We start from the raw sequence: 23,998 nt of genomic DNA on the forward strand, positions 1-23,998 counted from the left end.
AATTAGTCACTAACCAAGAAACAACTTCATCAGATGACAGTCTTATAACATGTTATACAATAAATTTATGTTTTGTTCGAAAATGTGCATATTTGAGGTATAAATCATAGTTTTACATTGCAGCTACCATCTAAAATATCACCAAAGCAGCCAGAATAATTACAGAGAGCAACGTGAAATACCTAAATACTCATCATAAAACATTTATGAAAAATACATGGTGTACAGCAAATGAAAGATAAACATCTTTTGAATCCAGCCAATATTTCCAATCTTTTAAGTGTTTTACAGCGAAAACACAATAATATAGCTTACCACAATAGCCAAACACACAACCGCATTTATTCACCGTATAGATAGCATTCGCAAAAACCAGCAAAAGATATAAAATGAATCACTAACCTTGACCAACTTCATCAGATGACAGTCTTATAACATCAGGTTATACAATACACTTATGTTTTGTTCGAAAATGTGCATATTTAGAGCTGCAAACCGTGGTTATACATTGTGAATATGTAGCATCGATTCACCAGAATGTCCGGAGCTATTTTGGACACTCACCTAATCTGACCAAAGAACTCATCATAAACTTTACATAAAAATACTTGTTGTATGGTAAATGAAAGATACACTGGTTCTTAATGCAACCGCCGTGTTAGATTTTTTAAAATAACTTTACCATAACAAACAGCTTGCGTTATTGCAAGACAGCGCCCGCCAAAACGGCAGAGAATAGGAATCAACATTTTCCACAGAAATACGAAATAACATCATAAATTGTTCTTACTTTTGTTGAGCTTCCATCAGAATCTTGTACAAGGAGTCCTAGGTCGAGGATAAATCGTTGTTTGGTTTTAGAATGTCCTTTTCTCCTGTCGAATTCGTGCCACAATGCTAGCCAATGTTGATGACGTTCCCAGTTTCTCTCGACGCAAAGAACAGAAAACTCCAAAAGTCCCAATAAACGTTGAATAAACTGATGAAACTTGGTTGAAAAAACCTACTTTATGATGTTTTTCTAATATGTATCAAATAAAAACAGAGCCGGAGATATTAGCCGTGTATACCGAACGCTTATCATAAGACAATATGGAGGTGCTTCCCGCGCCTAGGTAGAGAAAGGAAATTCTGGACACGTCATTCCAAGAGCTCTTGTTCGACCTCAGAGCAAGCTAGACAGCCCATTCCACCTTCCACTGCCTGTTGACATCTAGTGGAAGGCGTATGAAGTGCATGCATATCGATAAATATTAGGCAATTGAATAGGCAGGCCCTGAAACAGAGCCTCGTTTTCAGATTTTTCACTTCCTATCTGGAAGTTTGCTGCAAAATGAATTCTGTTTTACTCACAGATATAATTCAAACAGTTTTAGAAACTTGAGTGTTTTCTATCCAATAGTAATAATAATATGCATATTGTACGATCTAGAATAGAGTACGAGGCAGTTTAATTTGGGCACGATTTTTTCCAAAGTGAAAACAGCGAGAACTTGTGGTCAATCCTCAAGAGGCGGGTGGACAAACAAAAACCCAATTTTGACAAACTCCAAGCATTGATTATGTAAGAATGGGCTGCCATCAGTCAGCATGTGGCCCAGAAGTTAATTGACAGCATGCCAGGGCGGATTGCAGAGGTCTTGAAAAAGAAGGGTCAACACTGCAAATATTGACTCTTTGCATCAACTTCATGTAATTGTCAATTAAAGCCTTTGACACTTGTGAAATGCTTGTAATTATACTTCAGTATTCCATAGTAATATCTGACAAAAATATCTAAAGATACTGAAGCAGCAAACTTTGTGAAAATGAATATTTGTGTCATTCTCAAAACTTTTGGCCACAACTGTATGTTATTAATTTTTAAAAAATTACATATGTTATGAATTTGAAAAATTTACATATTTTTTATTTTACCTTTATTTAACTAGGCAAGTCAGTTAAGAACAAATTCTTATTTTACAATGACGGCCTACCACGGCCAAACCCTCCCCTAACCCGGCCCATGCTGGTTCAATTGTGCGCCGCCCTATACGACTCCCGGTCACGGCCGGTGGTGATACAGCCCGGGATCGAACTAGGGTCTGTAGTGATGCCTCTAGCACTGAGATGCAGTGCCTTAGACCGCTGCGCCACTCAGGAGCCATATGTATTGTTGGAATCGGCTAAACTTTGAACATTGAGATATTAAATAAATGATAGAGACAAAGCCTTGAATAGAAAGCGTTTGTAAAAAGCCAGAAGGCTTTGGAATGTGTTTGATGGAGGAGAGGAGAGCGATGTGTTGATATAGGGAAGACAGATGGATATCTGTGGATTAGGTGAAGGAGGGGTTGAGGTCAGGAAGTGAGGGGTGATGTCAGTTCCCCTTAATCAGGGTTGGTATCTGGTTACCTTCTTTCCTGTGGAGAGCCATAAAATGTAACGATTGGAGAGAAAGAGGAGTGGCTTAAGTAGGATGCATATAAACTGTGATGTCTGAAATCTTTTGCTGTCTGATTTCAGCTGTACAGAAACTTTGGGAAAGATTAAACTTGGTTAAAGCTTCTCTAGTGTCCGTGAGTTATTTACTCTGAAAAATAAGAACCTAACAATATATATATCTTGCAAATTTGAAAATAATATGTTACAAATTCTAGCTAGGTGGCTAATGTTAGCTAGGCTAGGGGTTAGGGTTAAGTTTAGGAGATAGGTTAAAGGGTTAGTGGAAGGTTAAGGTTAAGGTTAGCTAACATGCTAAGTAGTTGCAAAGTAGCTACAAATTAGTAAGTAGTTGAAATGTTGCTAATTATCGAAAAATGCTAAAGTTGTTTGTGTTGAGATTCAAACTCACAACCTTTAGGTTGCTAGACATTCACTTTCATTTTTGCCTTAAGTATGTCACGTTCTGACCTTTATTTCCTTTGTTTTGTCTTTATTTAGTATGGTCAGGGCGTGAGTTGGGGTGGGCAGTCTGTTTGTATTTCTATGTTTTGCTATTTCTGTGTTTGGCCTGATATGGTTCTCAATCAGAGGCAGCTGTCAATCGTTGTCCCTGATTGGGAACCATATTTAGGTAGCCTGTTTTGTGTTGGGTTTTGTGGGTGGTTGTCTCCAGTCTTTGTGTGTCTGCACCAGATAGAACTGTTTCGGTTTTCACGTTTGTTGTTTTTGTATTTGTAGTGTTCAGTGTTGGATTTATTAAAATAAGATGAACACTAACCACGCTGCGCTTTGGTCCTCTCCTTCTTCCACCGAAGAAAACCGTTACAGAACCACCCACCAAAAAAGGACCAAGCAGCGTGGTAACAGGCAGCGGCAGCAGGAGCAGCGCAAGAAGGAGTAATGGACATGGGAGGACGAGTTGTACGGCAAAGGACCCTGGGCAGAGCCAGGGGAATATCGCCGCCCCAAAGCAGAGCTGGAGGCAGCAAAAGCAGAGAGGCGGCATTATGAGGAGTTAGCACGGCAGAGCGGCTGGAAGGCCGAGAGGCAGCCCCAAAAAATTATTGGGCGGGGGCACACAGGGAGTGTGGCGAAGCCAGGTAGGAGACCTGCGCCAACTTCCCGTGCTTACCGTAAGGAGCCGAGGATGGAATCAGAGCAGTCGGCGAAGTTGAGGTGTGAGTCTGAGAATGTTGAGGAGTTATTGGACAGATTGGAGGAGAGTGAATGGAGGGGAGATTATGAGACATTCAAGGAGTTGTTGATAAAATTGGAGGAGAGTGAAGAGAGAGAGCTGTTGGTTTGGCGTAGTATGCACGGCATTCGCCCTGAGGAGCGTGTTAGCTGTCTGATGCCACATGTGTCAGTTCCTAGTACTCATCCTGAAAGATGTGTTAAAGTTCCGGAACAATTGATGCCGGCTATACACACCAGGTCTCCAGAGTACCTTTACAACCCGGGGTGTTCTGTTCCGGCACCACGCACCAAGCCTCCTGTGCGTCTCCAGAGCCCTGTACGCCCTGTTCCTATGAGACCAGGCTGGCAATAGTGGCCCAGTAGCTTAGTTAAACCAGACTGAAAGCTGATTTGATTTATTAGGATCCCGATTAGTCGAGGCCAATGGCGACATCTAGTCTTACTGGGGTCCGACACATATGGAAAAAGACATTACATACAAAATACTTTAAAACATTAACATGTAGTGTGTGTGGATCTATCAGTTACACATACCACGTACATGTCGTACATTGTGATGAGGCACAGATCTGGGGAAGGGTAGCAAAACATTTCTGCAGCATTGAAGGTCCCCAAGAACACAGTGGCCTCCATCATTCTTAAATGGAAGAAGTTTGAGCAATCGGGGGAGAAGGGCCTTGGTCAAGGACTGGGAGACTTGTCAGAATCAAGGAAAAGATGAACGGACCAAAGTACAGAGAGATCCTTGATGAAAACCTGCTCCAGAGCGCTCAGGACCTCAGACTGGGGTGAAGGTTAAAAAAAAAAAAATTGTATTAGTCACATGCACCGAATCACATCACATTTCACCTTACAGTAAAATGCTTACTTACTAACCAACAATGCAGTTTAAAAAAAATACAGATAATAAATAATAGTAACAAGTAATTAAAGAGCAGCAGTAAAAGAACAATAGCGAGACTATGTACAGGTACAGAGTCAATGTGCGGGGGCACTGGTTAGTTGAAGTAATACGTACATGTAGGTAGTTATTATTTATAACCTTTATTCTACTAGGCAAGTCAGTTAAGACCAATTTTTATTTTCAATGATGGCCTAGGAACAGTGGGTTAACTGCCTTGTTCAGGGGCAGAACAACAGATTTTTACCTTGTCAGCTCGGGGATTCAAGCTTGCAACCTTTCGCTTACTAGTCCAACGCTCTAACCACTATGATACCTGCCGCCCCAGTCAAATAGTCTGGGTAGCCATTTGATTAGCTGTTCAGGAGTCTTATGGCTTGGGGGTAGAAGCTGTTTAGAAGCCTCTTGGACCTAGACGTGGCACTCCGGTACCGCTTGCTGTGAGGTAGCAGAGAGAGAAGTCTATGACTAGGGTGGCTGGAATCTTTGACAATGTTTAGGGCCTTCCTCTGACACCGCCTGGTACAGAGGTCCTGGATAGCAGGAAGCTTGGCCTCAGGGATGTACTGGGCCGTTCGCACTACCCTCTCTAGTGCCTTGCGGTTGGAGGCTGAGCAGTTGCCATACCAGGCAGTGATGCAACCAGTCAGGATGCTCTCGATAGTGCAGCTGTAGAACATTTTGAGGATCTGAGGACCCATGCCAAATGTTTTCAGTCTCCTGAAGGGGAATAGGTTGTGTCTTCCCCTCTTCACGACTGTCTTGGTGTGCTTGGACCATGTTAGTTTGTTGGTGATGTGGACACCAAGGAACTTGAAGCTCTCAACCTGCTCCACTGCAGCCCCGTCAATGAGAATGGGGGCGTGCATGGTCCTCTTTTTCCTGTAGTCCACAATCATCTCCTTTACCTTGATCACGTTGAGGGAGAGGTTGTTGTCCTGGCACCACACGGCCAGGTCTCTGACCTCCTCCCTATAGGCTGTCTCGTCATTGTCGGTGATCAGGCCTACCACTGTTGTGTCATCGGCAAACTTAATGATGGTGAGTGTTGGCGTCGTTCCTGGCCGTGCATGAGTAAAAAGGGAGTACAGGAGGAGACTGAGCCCGCACCCCTGAGGGGCCCATGTGTTGAGGATCAGCATGGCGGATGTGTTGTTACCTACCCTTACCATCTGGGGGCGGGAGGTAAGGAAGTCCAGGATTCAGTTGCAGAGAGAAATGTTTAGTACCAGGGTCCTTAGCTTATTGATGAGCTTTGAGGGCACTACGGTGTTGAACGCTGAGCTGTAGTCAATGAACAGCATTCTTACATAGGTGTTCCTTTTGTGGGAAGGGCAATGTGGAGTGCAATAGAGATTGCATCATCTGTGGATCTGTTGGGACGTGTCGTGTCTTTACTATCACTAATTGAAGACTTTTAGTTTTTATCAAAGATTCTCTGTAATTAGTATTACGCGATTAAACTGATTAATCATGTAACTGTAATTAACTAGGAAGTCGGGGCACCAAGGAAAATATTCAGATTACAAAGTTATAATTTTCCTAATATAACTTTTCAGATATTTTATATCTGATCAATTAGTCTTCGAATTAATGAATTATTTACTTTACCTCACGTTAGTCTCATTCCAAACGTCGTAAATTGTTGGTTATCTGCACGAACCCAGTCTTCACTATGAGACATCCATACATCAATTGTCTTAAATCATTTATTTACTAACTAAGTAATTCACAGAAATGCATAAACAAACAAACAAAGTAAATATGGTTACAAGAAATGATGGGGGAATGTGCCCTAGTGGGCTAAACCAGCATGGCGGCTTGTTAGACAAAAGGGGAGTGGGGGTCAGAATAGAAGATTCTACAGAGTTGATAATTATAACAATTGAAATGCTAATCCTTTGCACATGAACGCTCACTCATTCGGGAACAATTACAATCAATATATATATTTACGCTCAGTGTGTCATCGGGATCTCTGCTGAAAAGTTAGTTTCTGTTGGAGATTTTCCGTCCTCTCTCTCTCTCTCTCTCTGTCGTGGTTAGAGTGGATAGTTCAGAGTGACATTCATTCATGTCGTTATGGATAGGTGTTTCGGCGGTTGTCGTTCTTCGCGTTCAATGATACCGAATTCCTAGCTGCATACTAGTAATTAATATCAAAGTCTTGTTCTTATTCTGTCGGTATAGATAGTCTAAGAGTTTAACCACGTGGGATGGTTAAAAGATTCAGCAGTCTGGTCTCAAACCTTGGCCCTCTCGTTATCGAGGTAAGCTGGTCTGCAACCTTTGTCCTCTCGTGATTGAGAGAAACATGGTCTGGTGATAGAAAACCCGGGTGGGTTTTATTCGGAAGGGCAGAAATGTTGCATGCCATGCATGTTTACAACCCTAACTGGGCTCATGGGCGGTCCTCTGATTTAGTTAAACTCAAAAGGGAATTGGAGTTTCCTTCATTAAACAGTCCAAAATCACATTACACAATTTTACAAACAGTATCATCCTCACTCATTCATCTTATACAACAATTAGATGTAAACCTCATACCTGAGGCTATTATATAAAGAGCGTTATGGTAATGTGGCCGCACCATCTCATGAGTTTTACAAACTTGTACCAAACGGACCAGTTCGTAGCTGGATTCTTCACTGATCTTTTATACCTTCTCCGGAACATTAATGTTGTTCGGACCTCAAGTTCTGTGAGGTGGAAGAAATTCCTTTGTTCTCTATGAAACTTCACTCTGTCTCTATACTGTGGCCATGAGAAGATCATCTCCTCAGGAATTTACGACCTCTCTCTGACCACAGCAGCCTGTGTGTAGGAGGCAGGGAGAGGGGGATGGGGCTTGCTGTACCCAAAGAGGGCAACGTCATGACAGACGTTATGCAAATTGGAGTGGATCTAGGGTTTCTGGGATAACGGTGTTGATGTGAGCCATGACCAGCCTTTCAAAGCGCTTCATGGCTACAGATGTGAGTGCTACGGGTCGGTAGTCATTTAGGCAGGTTACCTTAGTGATCTTGGGCACAGGCACTATGACGGTCTGCTTAAAACATATTGGTATTACAGACTCGGACAGGGAGGGGTTGAAAATGTCAGTGAAGACACTTGCCAGTTGGTCAGCGCATGCTCACAGTACACGTCCTGGTATTCCGTCTGGCCCTGCGGCCTTGTGAATGTTCACCTGTTTTAAGGTTTTACTCAAATCAGCTGCGGAGAGCGTGATCACACAGTCTTCCAGAACAGCTGTTGCTCTCGTGCATGTTTCAGTGTTACTTACCTCGAAGCGAGCATAGAAGTAGTTTAGCTCATCTGGTAGGCTCGTGTCACTGGGCAGCTCCATTACAGACTTCTCTTTGTAGTCTGTAATGGTTTGCAAGCCCTGCCACATCCGACGAGCATCAGAGCCGGTGGAGTACAATTCGATTTTAGTCCTGTATTGATGCTTTGCCTGTTTGATGGTTCGTTGGAGGGTATAGCGGGATTTCTTATAAGCTTCTGGGTTAGAGTCCCGCTCCTTGAAAGCGGCAGCTCTAGCCTTTAGCTCAGTGAGGATGTTGCCTGTAATCCATGGCTTCTGGTTGAGGTATGTACGTACGGTCACTGTGGAAGCAACGTCATCGATGCACTTATTGATGAAGCCAATGACTGATGTGGTGTACTCTTCAATGCCATTGGAGGAATCCCGGAACATATTCCAGTCTGAGCTAGCAAAACAGTCCTGTAGCTTAGCATCTGCTTCATCTGACCACTTTTTTTATTGATCTAGTCGCTGGTGATTATGGTCAGATTTGCCAAATGGAGGGCGAGCTTTGTTTGCGTCTGTGTGTGGAGTGAAGGTGGTCCAGTTTTTTGGTTGCACATTTAACATGCTGATAGGAATTTGGTAAAACAGATTTAAGTACCCCTGAATTAAAGTCCCCTGCTACTAGGAGCACCACCTCTGGGGTGAGCGTTTTCTTGTTTGCTTATGGCGGAGTACAGTTCATTCAATGCTGTCTTAGTGCCAGCCTCTGACTGTGGTGGTATGTAAACAGCTACGAAAAATACAGATAACTCTCCAGGTAGAGTATCTCTTAAGCTGTAGACCACACTACCTCAGGCCAGCAATACTTCGAGACTTCCTTAGATATCGTGCACCAGCTGTTATTTACAAAAATGCATAGTCTTTCGCCCCTTGTCTTACCAGACGCCACTGTTCTATCCTGCCGGTGCAGCGTATAACCAGCCAGCTGTATGTTGATAGTGTTGTCGTTCAGGCACGACTCCGTGAAGCATAAGATACTACAGTGTTGAATGCCCCGTTGGTAGTTTAATCTTCTGTGTATGTCATCTATTTTATTCTCCGAAGATTGCACGTTTGCTAGTAGAATGGAAGGAAGTTGGGTTTATTCGATCGCCTACGAATTCTCACTCAAATCACAGGGATCTGGGCCTGTTCCTGAGAAAGCAGTATATCGTTCGCGTCGGGCTCGTCAGACTCCTTAAAGGAAAAAAAAAATTCTGCCAGTCCGTGGTGAGTAATCGCAGTCCTGATGTCCAGAAGTTATTTTCGGTTATAAGAGATGGTAGCGGCACCATTATGTACAAAATATATATATATATTTATATATATATTCATATATATATATATTTTGTTTTTTACAAACAACGCAAATAAATTAACAAAAAAAACACAATTGGTTGGGGGCACATAAAACGTCTGCCTTCTTCTCCGGCGCCATTTTAACAGGACAACGACCTAAGCACACAGCCAATGCAGGAGTTGCTTCGGGACAAGGTTCTAAATGTCCTTGAGTGGCCCAGCCAGAGCCCAGACTTGAACCCGATTGAACATCTCTGGAGAGACCTGAACATATCTGCAGCAACGCTCCCAATCAAACCTGACAGAGCTTGAGAGGATCTGCAGAGAAGAATGGGAGAAACTCCCCAAATACAGGTGTGCCAAGCTTGTAGCGTCATACCCAAGAAGACTCAATGCTGTAATTGCTGACAAAGATGCTTCAACAAAGTACTGAGTAAAGGGTCTGAATACTTACGTAAATGTGATTGTATTTTTTTATTTATTTTTTAGCAAAAGAAATTATAAAAACCTGTTTTTACTTAGTAATTATGTGGTATTGTGTGTAGATTGATGAGGAATATATTTTAGAATAAGTCTGTAATGTAACAAAATGTGGAAAAATTCAAGGGGTCTGAATACTTTCCGAATGCACTGTTTATGTTTTGACCATGACAGTTTACAATCTAATGTAACACCAAGTAATTTAGTCTCAACTTGTTCAACAGCCACACCATTCAATACCAGATTCAGCTGAGGTCTAGAACTTAGGGAATGATTTGTACCAAATATAATAATGCTCTTAGTTTTAGAGATGTTCAGGACCAGTTTATTACTGGCCACCCATTCCATAAGACTGCAACATTTTGTTAAGGTTTTCAGTGACTTCACTAGCTGTGGTTGCTGATGCATATATGGTTAGATCATCAGCAGACATGGAAACACATGCTTTGTTTAATGCCAGTGGCAGGTCCTTGGTAAAAATAGAAAAAAGTAGAGGGCCTAGAAAGCTGCCCTGGGGTACACTACACTTTACATGTTTGACATCAAAAGCTTCCATTAAATAAACCCTCTGAGTTATATTAGATAGATAGCTCTGAATCAATGATACGGCAGAGGTTGAAAAGCCATAACACATAAGTTCTCAACAGGTTATGGTCAACAATATCAAATGCTGCACTGAAATATAACAGTACAGCTCCCACAATAGTCTTATACATTTTTCAACCAATCATCATTCTTTGTATCAGTACAGTAAATGTTGAATGCCCTTCTCTATAAGCATGCTGAAAGTCTTTTACAGTTTTTCCCAATGATTTAGACACTAAAACTGGTCTACAAGGCAATGACCCAAACCTGTAACTCATTTAGCAGAACCATACACCAAATCTGCAATACTACTGGTTCTTGTTTTGCTTGAAATTCAGATTGCTTACTTACTTACTTACTTACTTTATTGTCCCCATGGGGAAATTTTGTTGCAGTGTCATGTACACATTTAAAGTGGCGTTAAATACAAAACAGGATTGACAATACAACTTTCAATAACAGTCACGCACCAATAAATTAAATTAAGTTTTAAATTTAAAAAATAAGAAAAGACTAGCCTGCTGGCCTTACGGGGTCAATGGGAACATTTGCCCGAGCTATTTAAGAGGGATATCACACCTGGCACAAATGATTGTCTCGTTCTATTTTTCCTGCTGAGGGGTGCCCTATACCTGCGCCCAGAGGGGAGTAATTCAAAGTCCAGGTACAGGGGGTGACTTGGGTCTAAAATGATTTTGTGAGCCTTACGGAGGGCCCTGACCTTAAAAATCTCATCCAGGCCTGTCTGTTTGACTCCAAGTACCTTGCTTTCTGTGGTAATAATCCTTCTCAGCATGTTTCTCTGACTGACAGTGGCATTTCCAAACCAACAAACAATACAAAAAGTTAAAATACTCTCAATAAAGGATTTGTAAAACAGAGTCAATATAGTACAGTCTATATTAAAAGAACCCAACTTTTTCAGAAAGTACAGTCTCTGTTGGCTCTTTTTGTAGATCTGGTCTGTACATTTACTCCACTGAAGCATACTGTCCAAAAAGACACCCAGATATTTATATTCCTCTACAATCTCTATATTCTGACCTCTGATAGATGTTGCAGAGGTAGGTGTTGTACACTTCCTGAAGTCTATGCACATCTCTTTGGTCTTGTTAGTATTGAGGACCAAGTGTGATTCCTCACACCACTCTACAAAGTCATCTAGGACCGGGCCATGATGTTCCTCGTCATCATGCAACAGGCTGATCAAGGCAGTGTCATCAGCGAACTTAACGAGGTGTCTGTCAGTATGGGAACTAGTACAACTATTAGTGTACAAGATGTACAGAAGTGGGGACAAAACACATCCCTGAGGAGAGCCTGTATTGGTATTGCGTATATCCGACACATGGGGACCTATTTTGACTCGCTGTGAGCGTTGGCTCAGGAAGTCCACCAGCCACAAAACCAGCCCCCCATCTAAGGAAAAGTCCCGAATGAGTCTCTGTGCCAGAATGTAGGGCTGGATTGTGTTGAAGGCAGAAGAAAAGTCAACAAACAGAACCCTGACATGGGATTTGGTACCTTCTAGATGTCTATAGACCATGTTAAGGAGGGTAAGAATGGCATCATCAACTCCTCTGCTGGTCTGATAGGCAAACTGAAATGGGTCGAGGAGCTTCTGGGTGACACTGAGAATATGACTTTTCACAATTTTCTCAAGGCATTTCATAACTAAGGATGTCAAAGCGACAGGGCGATAGTCATTCAGCACAGAGGGATTCGATACTTTAGGAATTGGTATAATTATAGATTTTTTCCACAATACTGGAACGTGTTGCTGGTTGAGTGAGGATTGGAAAATGTCTGTAAAAACACCAGCCAGTTGTTCAGCACAGTGCTTTAACACATGCCCACTTATTTTGTCTGGGCCTGGGCTTTTGTATGTGTTACATCCCCTGAACAACTTTAGAACATCAGACTGTTGAACAACAACTCTCTCAAACATTTGTAATGATGCTTCCATTTGTTTTACCTCCGACACGAAGTTGTCTGATTCAAATCTTGAGAAGAAAACATTCAGTTCATTAGCCATGTTCTGGCCCTCATATCCCCCAAGGTCAGCACTTGTTTTTCCCCTGCCTATATGGGGGGCGCTAGCCATGGATTTAATCCCTTGCCAGGCCACCGTTGCGTTTCCTGAGGTGAGGGTCCTCTCCACCCTTTGCTTGTATGCCTCCTTGTCCACCAGTATCTGTCTTTTTATCTCACGTTGTACATCTCTTAAAGCCTGTCTATCACCCCCAGCATAAACTGCCTTCTTCCTATCAAGTAGTGATTTTAGATGTTTTGATACCCAAGGCTTGTTGTTAGGGAAGATTTTACAGGTCTTAGTAGGCACAACTGACTCAACACAGAAGTTTACATAGTCTGAAATAACCTCTGTGAGTTCATCCAGATCAGAGCTGCTGTCCTCAAATACCTCCCACATTGTACAGTCAAAACACCCCTGGAGACAAGTGATACTGTTGTCATTCCAGATCTGGACAGTTTTAACTGTGGGTTTCTCCCTCTCCAGGAGGCGACAGTAAGTTGGCCTGAGGTAGACCACATTGTGGTCTGATGTCCCCAGAGGAGGTCTGGTGGTGGCAGAGAACGCCTTTGGTATTGTCCCATAGCACAAATCAAGAGTCCTATTTTTCCTAGTGTGACATTTCACATACTGATGGTATGTGCGCAAGACTTTGCGCAAGGTACAGTTGTTAAAATCCCCTAAAATAAATTTGGGTGCGTCGGGGGAGATGGATTCCAGTTTCTGTGACAGATTATAAATAATCTCTGATGCCTTTGTTATATTAGCTTTTGGTTGAATGTACACAACGGTAACAAACAATTGGGGGAACTCACGGGGCAGATAGTAAGGTCGCAGTGACACAGAAAGCAGTTCAATGTCGGGGGTACAGAGTCGCTCTCTTACCAGGATCGATTTACACCACTGGTCCCTGACAAGCAGGCAGACGCCCCCGCCGTGAAGTTTCCCTGTGACTGTCAGATCGCGGTCCGCTCTACTTCTCTGTCCGGGACTCTGTCATCCAGCCAAGTCTCAGTAAATGCCAGCAAACAGGCCTCCTGGGATTCGTGTTGGAAGTGCAGATTCGCTGACAACTCATCCGCTTTCGGATTCTATAACAAACACAACACAATTCTCTACCTTTGGCACAACCTTCCCAAAGGTTCAACAAGTGTTCAACAAGCTAAGCTCAATTACCAATTACTCACTTTCACTCTTCACATGTGCAAATACTAATTGCGTAAATGTTCACCTTGCAATCAGATATTTGTTATGGTTAAAAAGGCCACAGGTGAGTACTCCTCTTTTTGGAGAACAATGGAAGCAAACTTGGCAGAGAGAGGTAGAGGAAGACCAAGAACAAGGAGAGTGATCTCTGATGAAATTCGGGCAAGTTTGGTGGACCAAGTGGTCAACCAGGGCTTGACCTTGAGAGAGGCTGGGCAGAGTGTGCAGCCCAATCTGAGCCGCTTTCATAGTAGCATCCATCATCCTGGCGTTCCAAAATGAGAATAGGTTTGTACTGCAGACATTGGATCTACTAGTTGACAGCAGCACTACAAAAAGCACAGTAAAGACTGTAGATTCCAATACATACTGTAAGGGGAAACAAAGTAAATGTTTAATGTGTTACCGTATATATGAAATTGGGAGCTATACATGTTTATGGTGTATACTGTATTACTGTAGTGTTTACTCTACTGTACGCTATTTTGTTTTTGTAGAACTGAAAGACGTCAACCACATGGTGGTAGAACGCGTCTGTTTAAAGACAAACAGGAGCCTGCCATTGTACAAATGGTAGTTGAAAATAATTCCGTAAGACTGCAGGAAATCCAACAACAGATTATTGAAAACCCTGCCATTTTCCATAACATCGGAGTGAGTTTATCAACCATAGTCCGTATCCGTATCCTTTTTTTTTGCTGCAGATACGGAGCCCCACCGGGCCTTCACGACTGACTGCCGACGTTATCTGCCCGAGGGAGTTATCCAACTGGCATCTCCGTCGCGACGTTACCTGAACGCTCATCTGGGGCCCGCTAATCGTTAGCTGTCTTATCGGCTGCTATCTGAATAAGTATATCGGACAATTTTTTTCTTGGGTCACTATATCTATTTTGCCAATTGGATTGATCCCCTCTACCACACGGAACCTCACTAATCTACCGACGGAAACGCACGAGGTGTCTAAAAATAGACCTCCATCCTATGCTATCTTGCTACCGATAGCCATCTACCCGGGTAGCTGTCTGGATCGCCGTGACCCCAACCAACCTCTACTCACTGGACCCTTATTGATCACTCGATTAAGCATGCCTCTCCTTAATGTAAATATGCCTTGTCCATTGCTGTTCTGGTTAGTGTTTATTGGCTTATTTCACTGTAGAGCCTCTAGCCCTGCTCACTATACCATATCCAACCTTTCAGTTCCACCACCCACATATGCGATGACATCACCTGGTTTCAATGATGTTTCTAGAGACAATATCTCTCTCATCATCACTCAATACCTAGGTTTACCTCCACTGTATTCACATCCTACCATACCTTTGTCCGGGAGGACAAGGACATTATTCCTTGAAGCTATTTTATCGCCCCCAGAAACGTCCTTTTACTCTCTGTTCTAGACGTTCTAGACGACCAATTCTCATAGCTTTTAGCCGTACCCTTATCCTACTCCTCCTCTGTTCCTCTGGTGATGTAGAGGTGAATCCAGGCCCTGCAGTACCTAACTCCACTCCTATTCCCCAGGCGCTCTCTTTTGATGACTTCTGTAACCGTAATAGCCTTGGTTTCATGCATGTTAACATTAGAAGCCTCCTCCCTAAGTTTGTTTTGTTCACTGCTTTAGCACACTCTGCCAACCCGGATGTTTTAGCCGTGTCTGAATCCTGGCTTAGAAAGACCACCAAAAATTCTGACATTTTCATCCCCAACTACAAGATTTTCAGACAAGATAGAACGGCCAAAGGGGGCGGTGTTGCAATCTACTGCAAAGATTGCCTGCAGAGTTCTGTTTTACTATCCAGGTCTGTTCCCAAACAATTTGAACTTCTACTTTTAAAAATCCACCTCTCTAAAAACAAGTCTCTCACCGTTGCCGCCTGCTATAGACCACCCTCTGCCCCCAGCTGTGCTCTGGACACCATATGTGAACTGATTGCCCCCCATCTATCTTCAGAGCTCGTGCTGCTAGGCGACCTAAATTTGAACATGCTTAACACCCCAGCCATCCTACAATCTAAGCTTGATGCCCTCAATCTCACACAAATTATCAATGAACCTACCAGGTACCACCCCAATTCCGTAAACACGGGTACCCTCATAGATATCATCCTAACCAACTTGCCCTCCAAATACACCTCTGCTGTTTTCAACCAAGATCTCAGCGATCACTGCCTCATTGCCTGCATCCGTAATGGGTCAGCGGTCAAACGACCTCCACTCATCACTGTCAAACGCTCCCTGAAACACTTCAGCGAGCAGGCCTTTCTAATCGACCTGGCCGAGGTATCCTGGAAGCATATTGATCTCATCCCGTCAGTAGAGGATGCCTGGATATTTTTTTTTAAATGCCTTCCTCACCATCTTGAATAAGCATGCCCCATTCAAGAAATTTAGAACCAGGAACAGATATAGCCCTTGGTTCTCTCCTGACCTGACTGCCCTTAACCAACAGAAAAACATCCTATGGCGTTCTGCATTAGCATCGAACAGCCCCCGTGATATGCAACTTTTCAGGGAAGCTAGAAACCAATATACACAGGCAGTTAGAAAAGCCAAGGCTAGCTTTTTCAAGCAGAAATTTGCTTCCTGCAACACAAATTCAAAAAAGTTCTGGGACACTGTAAAGTCCATGGAGAATAAGAACACCTCCTCCCAGCTACCAACTGCACTGAAGATAGGAAACACTGTCACCACCGACAAATCCACTATAATTGAGAATTTCAATAAGCATTTTTCTACGGCTGGCCATGCTTTCCACCTGGCTACCCCTACCCCGGTCAAAAGCACTGCCCTCCCCTCTGCTACTCGCCCAAGCCTTCCCCATTTCTCTTTCTCCCAAATACAGTCAGCTGATGTTCTGAAAGAGCTGCAAAATCTGGACCCTTACAAATCAGCCGGGCTAGATAATCTGGACCCTTTCTTTCTAAAACTATCTGCTGAAATTGTTGCCACCCCTATTACTAGCCTTTTCAACCTCTCTTTCGTGTCGTCTGAGATTCCCAAAGATTGGAAAGCAGCTGCGGTTATCCCCCTCTTCAAAGGGGGGGACACTCTTGACCCTAACAGCTACAGAGCTATATCTATCCTACCCTGCCTTTCTAAGGTCTTCGAAAGCCAAGTCAACAAACAGATTACCGACCATTTCGAATCCCACCATACCTTCTCCGCTATGCAATCTGGTTTCAGAGCTGGTCATGGGTGCACCTCAGCCACGCTCAAGGTCATAAACGATATCTTAACCGCCATCGATAGGAAACAATACTGTGCAGCCGTATTCATTGACCTGGCCAAGGCTTTTGACTCTGTCAATCACCACATCCTCATCGGCAGACTCGACAGCCTTGGTTTCTCTAATGATTGCCTCGCCTGGTTCACCAACTACTTCTCTGATCGAGTTCAGTGTGTCAAATCGGAGGGTCTGTTGTCCGGGCCTCTGGCAGTCTCTATGGGGGTGCCACAGGGTTCAATTCTTGGACCGACTCTCTTCTCTGTATACATCAATGATGTCGCTCTTGCTGCTGGTGATTCTCTGATCCACCTCTACGCAGACAACACTATTCTGTATACTTCTGGCCCTTCTTTTGACACTGTGTTAACAACCCTCCAGGCGAGCTTCAATGCCATACAACTCTCCTTCCGTGGCCTCCAATTGCTCTTAAATACAAGTAAAACTAAATGCATGCTCTTCAACCGATCGCTGCCTGCACCTGCCCGCCTGTCCAACATCACTACTCTGGACGGCTCTGACTTAGAATATGTGGACAACTACAAATACCTAGGTGTCTGGTTAGACTGTAAACTCTCCTTCCAGACTCACATCAAACATCTCCAATCCAAAGTTAAATCTAGAATTGGCTTCCTATTCCGCAACAAAGCATCCTTCACTCATGCTGCCAAACATACCCTTGTAAAACTGACCATCCTACCAATCCTCGACTTCGGTGATGTCATTTACAAAATAGCCTCCAAAACCCTACTCAATAAATTGGATGCAGTCTATCACAGTGCCATCCGTTTTGTCACCAAAGCCCCATACACTACCCACCACTGCGACCTGTACACTCTCGTTGGCTGGCCCTCGCTTCATACTCGTCGCCAAACTCACTGGCTCCAGGTCATCTACAAGACCCTGCTAGGTAAAGAGCCCCCTTATCTCAGCTCGCTGGTCACCATAGCAGCACCTACCTGTAGCACGCGCTCCAGCAGGTATATCTCTCTGGTCACCCCCAAAACCAATTCTTCCTTTGGCCGCCTCTCCTTCCAGTTCTCTGCTGCCAATGACTGGAACGAACTACAAAAATCTCTGAAACTGGAAACACTTATCTCCCTCACTAGCTTTAAGCACCAGCTGTCAGAGCAGCTCATAGATTACTGCACCTGTACATAGCCCATCTATAATTTAGCCCAAACAACTACCTCTTTACCTACTGTATTTATTTATTTATTTTGCACCCCATTATTTCTATCTCTACTTTACACTTTCTTCCACTGCAAACCAACCATTCCAGTGTTTTTTAGTTTTTTTTTACTTGCTATATTGTATTTACTTCGCCACCATGGCCTTTTTATATTTTTAATATATATATTTTGTTTGCCTTCACCTCCCTTATCTCGCCTCACTTGCTCACATTGTATATAGACTTATTTTTCACTGTATTATTGACTGTATGTTTGTTTTACTCCATGTGTAACTATGTGTTGTTGTATGTGTCGAACTGCTTTGCTTTATCTTGGCCAGGTCGCAATTGTAAATGAGAACGTGTTCTCAATTTGCCTACCTGGTTAAATAAAGGTGAAATAAATAAATAAAATAAAATTCACTAGGTGTGGTTCTGGGAATTTTGCTCACCGTTCTTGTGATCATTTTGACCCCACGGGTGAGATCTTGCGTGGAGCCCCAGATCGAGGGAGATTATCAGTGGTTTTGTATGTCTTCCATTTCCTAATAATTGCTCCCACAGTTGATTTCGTCAAACCAAGCTGCTTACCTATTGCAGATTCAGTCTTCCCAGCCTGGTGCAGGTCTACAATTTTGTTTCTGGTGTCCTTTGACAGCTCTTTGGTCTTGGCCATAGTGGAGTTTGGAGTGTGACTGTTTGAGGTTGTGGACAGGTGTCTTTTATACTGATAACAAGTTCAAACAGGTGCCATTAATACAGGTAACGAGTGGAGGACAGAGGAGCCTCTTAAAGAAGAAGTTACAGGTCTGTGAGAGCCAGAAATCTTGCTTGTTTGTAGGTGACCAAATACTTATTTTCCACCATAATTTGCAAATAAATTCATTAAAAATCCTACAATGTGATATTCTGGATTTTTTTTCTCATTTTGTCTGTCATAGTTGAAGTGTACCTATGATGAAAATTACAGGCCTCTCATCTTTTTAAGTGGGAGAACTTGCACAATTGGTGGCTGACTAAAAACGTTTTTGCCCCACTGTATACACACACACACACCTCCCCAATAAGCATTCCTGTATTTTCTATAGATGTTATATCCTTGTATTGCAACTGCTGTATCATCAAATGAATTATCCAAGTGAGTCTCAAAATTGGCTAATACAGTGGCAAGAAAAAGTATGTGAAACCTTTGGAATTATCTGGATAAATTGGTCATAACATTAGATCTGATTTTCATCTAACTCACAACAAACAGTGTGCTTAAATTAATAACACAAATTGTATTTTTCTTGTCTGTATTGAATACATAATTTAAACATTCAGTGAAAGGCAGAAAAAGTATGTGAACCCCTAGGGCCTAGGCTAATGACATATCCAAAAGCTAATTGGAGTCAGGAGGCAGCTAACCTGGAGTACAATCATTGAGACGAGATTGGAGATGTTGGTTAGAGCTGCCCTGCTCTACAAAAATCCTTCACAAAATGTGTTTGCTATTCACAAGAAGTATTGCCTGATATGGACAATGCCTCGAACAAAAGAGATCTCAGAAGACCTACGATTAAGAATGGTTGACTTACATAAGGCTGGAAAGGGTTACAAAAGTATCTCTAAAAGCCTTGATGTTATTCAGTCCACGGTAAGACAAATTGTCTATAAAATGGAGAAGGTTCAGCACTGTTGCTACTCTCCCTAGGAGTGGCCATCCTGCAAAGATGACTGCAAAAGCACAGCGCAGAATGCTCAATGAGGTTAAGAAGAATCCTTAAGTGTCAGCTAAAGACTTAGAAATCTCTGGAACATGCTAACATCTCTGTTGACAAGTCTACGATACGTAAAACACTAAACAAAAATGGTGTTCATGAAAGGACACCACGGAAGAAGCCACTGCTGTCCAAAGAAAATTATTAATGCACGTCTGAAGTCCGCAAAAGAGCATCTGGATGTTCCACAGCGCTACAGGCAAAATATTCTGTGGACAGATTCAACTAAAGTTGAGTTGTTTGGAAGGAACACACAATGTGTGAAGAAAAAAAGGCACAGCACACCAACATCAAAATCTCATCCCAACTGTAAAGTATGGTGGAGGGAGCATCATGGTTTGGGGCTGCTTTGCTGCCTCAGGGCCTGGACAGCTTGCTATCATCAACGGATAAATAATTTTCTACGTTTATCAAGACATTTTGCAGGACAATGTAAGGCTATCTGTCCACCAATTGAAGCTCAATAGAAGTTGGGTGATGCAACAGGACAACGACCCAAAACACAGAAGAAAATCAACAACAGAATGGCTACAAAAGAAGAAAAGTCTGGAGTGGCCCAGTCAGACTGCTGACCTCAACCCGATTGAGATGCTGTGGCATCACCTCAAGAGAGCGGTTCACACCAACTACCCAAGAATATTGCTGAACTGAAACAGTTTTGTAAAGAGGAATGGTCCAAAATTCCTCCTGGCCGTTGTGCAGGTCTGATACGCAACTACAGAAAACATTGAGGTTATGTCTGCCAAAGGAGGGTCAACCAGTTATTAAATCCAAGGGTTCACATACTTTTCTCACCCTGCACTGTGAATGTTTACACAGTGTGTTCAATAGACATGAAAACATTATTGTGCGTTATTAGTCTAAGAAAACTATTTGTCTATTGTTATGACTTAGATGAAGATCAGATAAAATGTTATGACCAATTTATGCAGAAATCCAGGTCATTCCAAAGGGTTCACATACTTTTTCTTGCTACTGTAAATGTTATGTTAGCAAGTTACTGATTTCATGTACCTCTAAGGCTACATATATTAATATGTGCTTTTTTCAGCCCTTTCCTTATCAGAGATGGACATAATATGGAAAGAAGCAAACAAATCAAGAGAAAAAAAAATACATTCAGCAGTCCATTAAAAATCAGTTGGTGTGGGCACCGTAGGGTTGAAGCTACGAACCCATAGGCTTGGCTCTCTCATCCCTTACAGGATTTTGGGAGGGAGGGTGGACAATGAGCCTGTCATAGCGGATGAAAGCAATGTATCCATGCCCTCTGGCAGCTTTCATGGCTGGGATAAGTTCCTTCCTGTTCTGGCACACAGCATCAGGATAGTCCTTGTTGAGGAAGTTTTACGTTCCTCTGAAGTTCTTGGCTCTTTCCAGAACAGCTACCTTGTCATTGAACCTCAGGAACTTGACCACTATCGGCCTGGGCATGTCACCTGGGCTGGTGGTGGGTTTTCTAGTCCTGTCTGCGCTCTCCACATTCTTCCTGTGGTCCATCTTCAGTTTCTCCGAGATTCTTTCCCTCACTTTGTCCTCAGACTCCGTCCAGGTCTCGTGGAGATTCTGCAATTACGTCCACAACCACGCTGTTCCGCCTTATTTGTTATTATCTCAAGAGACAACCGATGGAGAAATCAGATTATGGATTGAAATACAAAACTGATGTCCTCTCTCAATGACTTACAGATTGCCGTCATCTTGCCGTTGTCCTGTTTAAACTCATCGAGCTGACCCTGGGAGAACTGCAAACTGTTCTTCAGGTCCTGGACCTCCTTGGTCAGGTCGTCCATTCTTTTATTAGTTGACTCAAACCAGTATTTGGACACAACACAAAGCTATTGTCTCGTTGTTGTAATAACTGCTTGAAGAACTCTGTTTCGTTTAAAATATCCTTCAACTGTGATTGAGACACCACTGTCCTCAATGGTACCGCTGGCTTTGGTATTTGTCAGGGTAGAAACAAGGTTACGCTGTTACTCCTCGCAGTTCCAGAGGGCAGGTCGCTGGGAAGATCGGAAACAAGACACAGCCACACGCCTGGGACAATCTATGAAAACGCCACTAGCCTAATCGGCAGCTAGCTAGCAGCTAGGCTAGCTGCTACGCCAAGCGGCTCCTCAGACCCAGCCTTGGTCGGCAGGATCACTGAACAGATAGCGGTCCCAGCAACTTATGCCAACCGCATTGTGGGATCGAAACTCAAAAAGGTAGCTAGAAACAAAACTTTCCAAAACAACAAACCAAGCTGCATTCAACAGGAAGTTGTGTTGTGCAGTGCGTTGAAGAAGCTCACCCCTGTAACAGTGAAATCCATTTTGCGTGCCAGGCTAGTGGCCCACCACAGCATAGGACAGGATGAACCAATAAAAAGAACACACTGCTACTTGAAGAGAACACTGTTAAAGACTTAATGTATTGACAAGCGCAGAGCCACATACTCCAACAGAAACCACAGCGAGCGCATCCAAAGGTGTACAGTTCTTCGCTTCTCAAGTTACATGGGCAATGAATATAATAAATGGGACGGAGGAATAGGGGAACAATGCCTCAGTATGGAACTGGAAGTCTCATCTTGGGGCTAGAATCAATCCGTAGCGCTGAAGAGCCGTGGTATAGCGAAATTTGTGTTATTTTAAAGGTTATTTTCCGATTGCGCCAACATTTTCAGCATTTATGAACAGTGGGAACATTACCTTTCAATTGCGCTATACCCCAGACCTTAAGCACTACATATTGGATCTAGCCCTCCTTGCCAGGAGGCTAAGGGTGGGAGTATATTTAAAAAAGAAAACCCAATTGTGGGCAACATAAGATGGCATGCTGACCCACAAAGAAACTTGACACTGCCACCAGAAAGAGAGCGAGTTAGTTCATGGTCAAAATGAGTAGCATTTACTTAATTTGTTTCAAAAAATATTCAAAGATTAAGCCTATTAAAACCAGTTAAATGTAATTGAAAATGTAATCTATGTAATCCCCAAAAGTTATATCATGAGAGGCCCATAAACAATAACTAGTAATGCTGCATACTCCAAGAAAATATAACAATTTCCCCTTTCTGGTAAAAATAGTTCAATTGCTGAGGTGTAGTCACTTTAGAGGACACAAGCTCAAGTACACAGTACAAATATGATACACAAATTAAATATTTTCTGTAGTACCTATTCAACAAAACTATGAATAAGGGTTGAAATGACATTCTTTCTAAATATAGTACAATCAATTTATAAAACGACCAACTATAGGAATTCTCCTTAACTATAAAATACATCTTTGTATGTTTATAGTGTTGTGCATATTTTCTAAAGGTCTCTTGATCAAAACGTCTGCCCCATAGCTGTGAAAGTCTCAGAGCTCTAGCTTCCTGAACTCGCCTCTCATATTAATATTGTTCATCTATGACAAAGTTTTTTCACCTTCAAAATCGATTAATTATTTCAGATTAATGGCTATAAATCGATCTCTAAATGTGTTAGTGATGAAACCACTCTCCGCTTCGCTACTATGCAAGGATTGCGGACATGTGCTTTGTCAGTGGCTGTGATGTAGGGTTCAGTCAGGAGTTGGACAGTCAGAAAAAAGCGAATGAAATGCTAGGAGGGACATCCCAGCTTCAAGTGGTTTCAGGGTTCACATCCTGTGTCACACAGGCTCCGAAAATATACTACCGTGTCTGCAGGAACCAGGACTAACGCTCAACGCAAGCCATTTCAATCGACAGTGTCCACAGATCGATTAATAAATGTCGGTCGGAACAGATACCAGAACTACGTAGGTCCCCTAAGGGGAAACCACTAGGCTAATGTTGGAGGATCTGTGATAAAATATGCAACTTCCTCCGCCACAGGGTCAGTGGGTTGACAGGAATTCGATACGTTGGCTAAACTCTCATCATTGGAGCACAATGGCAGGGTATTAAAGACAGGCAGACACTGAGGAGGATGAGCTGGTAACTACTTCTACTGATTGAGCTGTCAACGACTATCTTCATGACGTTGACCCTTTGACAGATGGGGGAGGGCACACAAAATGCTGTAAATCATGAATGCTGACAATCTCTCAATACACAGCTCAAGATATTGGATGACAATTTTTTGTTGAAATGTGTTATATACACTGAAAAATAAACGCAACATGCGACAATTGCAATGATTTAACTGTGTTACAATTCATATAAGGAAATCGGTCAATTGAAATTAATTAATGGAGGCCCTAATCTATGGACAACACATAACTGGGCAGGGGCGCAGCCATAGATAGCCCTGAGATTGTTGGAGGACCACCCACTGGGGAGCCAGGCCCAAACCATCAGAATTCGTTTTTCCCCCAAAAGGTGCTTTATTACGGACATAAGTACTCCTCAGTTTCATCAAACGTCCGGGTGGCTGGTCACAGACGATCCCGCAGGTGAAGAAGCCGGAT

This window comes from Salvelinus alpinus, chromosome 3, assembly GCF_045679555.1.
Source record: "Salvelinus alpinus chromosome 3, SLU_Salpinus.1, whole genome shotgun sequence".
NCBI lineage: Eukaryota > Metazoa > Chordata > Actinopteri > Salmoniformes > Salmonidae > Salvelinus > Salvelinus alpinus.